Genomic DNA, 6040 nt, shown 5'->3' with positions numbered 1-6040 from the left:
CCATCACTTAGTGTATTTCCTCTGCAGCCGGCTTCTTTTCCTAACCTTGCATTTGTAAGATGCATCTATATTTTTGCATGTAGCAGTAGTTGATATAACTGATACTAGTTTTTAGGATAAAACTTGATGCCACAATGAAGTTATTTGCTTGTTTAGGGAATATTCCCCTATTTTTTGGAGAACGAAGTTGAGTCTCCTCTTCCGTTTGGTCACTTTGGTGACCAGGTTTGAGCAATACAGGAGAAAGCACTACATTTGGCATCAGGAGAAAGGCTTCTAGTCTTCGTCCACTACTCATCGCTGTGTGATCTTGGGCAAGTCACTTAAATTCTCTGAACTTCTTTCCCTACATTAATAAAATAAGGAAGTGGGGGTGGCAAAAGGGGGGGGCAATGTCTAGGAGACCATTGAGAGAGGAGAGGGGGAGGGCAGAGGGCAGTAACCATGTCTTGGTTTACCCCTCTATGAGTTGTCTTTGCTTCAGTTCTAAGCTAAATGGGCTTAACTTAAGGAAAGTTTATAGAGGAAATAAATTTTTTTCTAAAATAAAATTCTTTTTTTCTATTACAAAAGAAAAGCATATTTGTGGTAATCATTCAAACAGCAAGCTGTGTAAAGGAAAATTTTATAGTAATTATTCAATCTTACCTTCCCAGTACTCAAAAACAATTTTAGTTTGGTGTTTATGCATCTATACATCTCCTGTTGAAACAACTATATGTTCCCTTAATGAGTTTTATTATTGTTGTCCGGGAAATGGAATCATGCTAATACATTTTTGTCTGTAATTTTCTTTTTGTGGAAATTCTTTCAAGACCAGAACATATGTTCCTGTTCATTTAATGTCTGCAGAATTAATGTCTGCACAACGTGCCATAGCATGCATGCACTGTAATCAATCAACCATGCCTCTACTGATTGATATTTAGGTGATTTCCAAATTTTTGCTGTCACAACATGTTGCAATAAACCTCCCTGCACATATATTACTAAACCCTAATATTCCTATTGTTTGATAGATAGAAACCATCAGAATGTTTTCTAAAAAGTTGCTTAATTTGCATCTCGAAACTTGAGTTTGGAGCAGATTGGAATGTGAGATTTGAAGCAAGGAAAGAAATGAACTCTTAAACAATTTTCATAATACTCCAAATAGTCATAGAAAATAGAAAGCTGAAAAATAAAATATTAAGTGTATCTTTAAAGGCTCATGTTTGAAATCGCTAAAGTCTGAAATCAGAAATGAGGGAAAGGGAAATATTTCCCAAAGGAACAGAAAACAGAAAGATGATTTTAGCCCCCAAAATGCCATATGAAGAATTAAAAGACAAAAAAAAAAAAAAAAACTCCTGTCTAAAATCACAGAAATGTCATTTGTGTTATTCTGTAGACAGCCAGCTGAGTTGATTAGTTATTTAAAGTCTGTTTCAACTCCAACCCGGAAAAACTTCCAGCAACTTTTAAAGCCTAATGACACATCTTCCCTGACCCACTGTCCCGGACCCTTAGCAACTCCCCGCTCAGGGACCCTGCCTCCTGAAGGCTGGGGTAACCGATAGCCAAGAGCTGAGTCTGGAGAAATGGACAGAGTTAGGCTATTCGAAATGGCCAGTATTACACAGAGAGAGAAAGATTTATTTGTCCTGTCAGCATTTCACTTTGAGATGGGTCTGGAAAGGATAATTTTCCCTTATCCAGTAAGATCTGAAACACCAAAACCTCCACTATTCCTTCAAGAGAGGACCAGATGGAAGCTTCTGTCAGCGACCAAGGGGAAATGGAGGTGGGAAAGGGAGGGCAACATCTAGGAGACCACTGAGAGAGGAGAGGGGGAGAAGGGCGGGAGACCAGAGAGAAGCAACTCCTTGACACCCATCCTGACTGGAGGGGAAAAAGTAAGGAATCTTTTCACACCACCTCCGCCCTCTGTGTACGGGCTTGAGCGTCAAAGTTTTATTTCTGGTGGTGAACTGTTTCTTCCTGTCCTTCCAAGTTTTAAGGGCATAGCTAAGGGGTTGCATGTCCCCACAACAACGTGCTCTTTGCACAAGTAGATAGTGCTACTTATTCATCCTCAGGGTACATGCTGTTTTTTTTTTTATTCACAGGGATAGTTTTATACTAATCCTGCCACTCCGTTTCCTTGGACTCTGTGGTGACCAGCTGGTCCCATGTGCAGGCAGCTGGTGGGACAGCTAATTGGCCAGCAGTGGCAATGAGACTGTGATCTCCACCTCACAGCCCGAGTGCTCAATCATCAACTGAGCGTCGTGGTGGGCTTGAGCCACTCAGAACTGGGCAGTCAGGGCACTAGCACGATTAGTTGTGAAAAGTCATGCTGCTACAGGTCTTCACTACCCTCAATTTTTTTATCCATAAAATGGGAATAATCATTGCTCTCTCGGGGTGTTTTTGAGAGGATTAGACAAGCCAAAGCACATATTTACCTCAGTAGCCACATAAATAAACACTTCCTGGCACCCCTGGCAAAAAAAAATAAATAAATAAAAATAAAAATAGAAAATAACATGATGCCTTTCCTTCAGATGTAATTCTTAGGTGCGCCCACCTGGGCCAGGAAGGGGAAATAGCCGGCCACACTCCGGCATTAAGCCGTGGCCAACAGAAAGCCTCCTTCACATCAGTGCGTGTGAAGAGATGTGCAGGCGCTTATGGGAAGCCTTACACAGAATTTGAAGCAATCAGAAAATATCTCTCTCCTATTGCACCCCAGAGAATCCTGAGAATGTCTGTGTTTAGTAAATCTTTTGTCTGACTTCTAGTTTGAGTCCAAGTTGAAACCTATCTCTTTGTTTCTCGGCTAGTGGTCTATATCTGTTAAAGTTTTCTTCCTTTTTTTTTTTTAAAGATTTTATTTATTTATTTGAGAGAGAGAGAATGAGAGATAGAGAGCACGAGAGGGAAGAGGGTCAGAGGGAGAAGCAGACTCCCTGCTGAGCAGGGAGCCTGATGTGGGACTCGATCCCTGGACTCCAGGATCATGACCTGAGCCGAAGGCAGTCGCTTAACCAACTGAGCCACCCAGGAGCCCCAGTTTTCTTCCTTTTGAATGATATAATGGTCTCTTATATTAGGCCAGTGTCAGGGACCTGAAATACAAACATATCCTTTTTCCAACTGGTGGATAGCCTGGCCTTCATTCTCAATTTCTTTAACCATGTTAAAGTTTCTCATACTCTGATACATTTCACAAGACTTTCAGGGAATGCTAAGAACTTTCTCTGCAGAGATAAAAATAATGACACTGAGTCATTTCCTTTGTTGCTCTTTGAAATCCCATATAAAGATATCTACTAAGTATACCTTGCCTGGTCTAAGCAAGAATGCTTGCTTAACATGGGTTAATGCTGATGACATTAGTCACTGTTAATTGCTCAAGAGTTGAGATCAGGTTGGCAATCACTGAGTTCATCTGTAAAAAAAAAAATGACTATAGTCATATTAAGGAATAAAAGGCTCAATGGCTACCAGATGAGTATTTCATAGTAACATATACTGATGGAGAACTCTGAAAATGCAGGGGGCAGGCAGTTTGGAGTTCTTAATTGTGTTGACTTTACCTTACAATTGGTTATTGTTTTCCATTTATGAGTTTCTTCTTCTCCTTTTTTTTCAATCTTTTAATACAGTCTGTCCTATTCCAAATTCTCAGCTTGTCTGAATTTTAAATAGAATTGGTGATTTGAATGAAACCTTACTTTTTGGAAATGGACTTTATTTGAAAAAGATTTTCTTATGAGTTTTTTCTACACTGGCTTTCGTTTAGTTAGAAAAGAGAAAAAGCTGCACAGAGAATTTGGAGGTAAGTACCTCTTTTAGGATAACCCTCTCTCTTCGTCTCTTGGGGAGCTCTTCTAGGGCTGTGCTCTCTGGAGGAAGCAAGACTCTGGAAGCAGGTTTTCATAACTTCAAGCATTAGGTAATTATACTTTAACCTACACCCAGGGCATCTGACCTTCCAATTTTGTACTTTGCCAACTGCAAGGAGAAACTGCTGAAATACATCGAGTTATCATAACAGACAGGGCCATATGGAAAGTGCTGGAAAATTCCTCCTTAGACTATAATTGCCTTGATGGGCAGAAATCCTGCCTTCTATTCCTCTTTGGACTGTGTATGGCCCACAGTGCTTGAGGCAGTGTTCAGGATTTATTGTCCAAGCCCTCAAAGCAAGATTAAAATGGGGCATTGAAATTAACTCTGCTTGCCTGAAGCAACCAATTATATTTTATTTCATTTTATTTATAGGGTCATGTTCCTAAATCCCTGAGTACATAATGTGTACACAGGTTGATAATATTAAAAAACAAAACAAAACAAAACAAAAAAAACAACCCAGAAACAGTTACATGGTTTGTTTGTGGTCAGGTGGATGGAATTGCCTAATGGATGCATCGTTCCCTTCTAATTGTGTTTTTGGTGCCACGGAGAGCATTTGAGCAGAGAAGCCAGCAAGCTTCTGTTCTGCAGCATCATGGTTCAGGTTCAAGCTCGGGAGCCAGACTGCCTGCTCCATAATTTCTTAGCATCTCTGTGCCTCAGCTTTCCTGTCTATAAAAAGTGTACCTTACCCATCAGGTTGTTATGAGGATTACATAAATTAATACATACACATTTTAAAGTGCTTCAAATTGTGCCTCACACACAGGAAGCACTATATAACTCTTAGCTGTGAATATCACTTTTAAATTTTTATTCATTAAAAATCAAGGACTTTGTGCAATTAGGTCTAGTTCCCCATAATCAAAAAAGTTGGTTGCAAATTTAGCAAACTCTCTCTTCTCGTCTTGTTCTTCTCCCTCTACCTGTTTCTTTGTTCCTTTTCTCTTTTATTTTCCACCTCGTGCTCTGGCTTATATCCACACTATGGTACTTGATATTTCCAGTCTTTCCTTATGTCATGTTTATAATGGCAATGATGTGGGCAGAAGCAAATTGTCATGGGGAGACTGGCAGCGCTGTGGTCTCCGTATTTCGAGTATGGGAAGGTGAATGCTATGGTTGGTAGGGGCTCCCACTCCATACCTACCCCCACGCTTATCCAGAGGAAGGAATATTTTTCTGTGCGGGGGTGGCATTCATGTTGGAAGGGGATGGGTGATGATGTTATTTTTGTTCCCCACAAATGTGGATGTTTAAAATAGTGCTTTATTTAATCGGCATAAGTGACACATAGACTATGTATAGTGGTGAAATTAGGCCTGGCAGGTGATGAGGGCCAGATCTCACCAAAACCAAGAGTCGTGGTTCTCCACCGACAGCACCCAAGGATCTGTTCTGAGGGTGGCCAGCAGAGAAACTCCACCGTGGGGTGCCTGGCAAATTCCCTTGCACAACTACTGAATTATCAGAAATGGATGTAACTCAGAGCCAGTGAACTAGGACTTTGGCTTCATGTCCGTGGGGCATGCCAGCGGGTCACATTTCCTCTCTGAACCTCCCTCCAAGCCACACTGTACTCATGAAGGGTAAGTGTATTCCTTGTTCTTTTGTGCCTTTTGACTCCACGCCCTGCAGGTCTGGAATTCAGCCAGCGAAACTGAATCATGAGGCTGCAGCCCAGGCTATATTTAATTGAAGGTTTATTATCTTGCCACGGTTTTAGAAGTTTAAGAAATTTTTTTTTTTTGAGATCGATTGGCTACTGTAGGGATTTGAAGTAGTGTTCGTTTTTGACCCCATGTGCTCCTTTTTAGTGACTATATGTCAAAGTATATTTAAAGTGTTACGTCTTAAGTCTTTGAAAATTGCCCTTTTAATACTTCATGTCAACACAGTAAGAATTCTAGAAGGGCTTCAATTTTGAAACAAACAGATTATGTTTTATAGAGTGTAACTTTGGAGAAAGAGGGATGGAATATTTTATTGCTATGAAAAGTTTTATTACCAGAACTCATCTGATTTGAGATGAAAGAAAAAGAAAATGCATAGATTTGGAGGCAAGCAGAAAGCCTACCATATGTCTAGAAGAGAGTTTGAAATCTTTCTGGATCATCCTGAATTTGTTTGGAACGCAACG

This window comes from Zalophus californianus, chromosome 2 (genome assembly GCF_009762305.2).
Source record: "Zalophus californianus isolate mZalCal1 chromosome 2, mZalCal1.pri.v2, whole genome shotgun sequence".
Lineage (NCBI taxonomy): Eukaryota > Metazoa > Chordata > Mammalia > Carnivora > Otariidae > Zalophus > Zalophus californianus.
Note: the sequence above shows the minus strand (reverse complement) of the source record.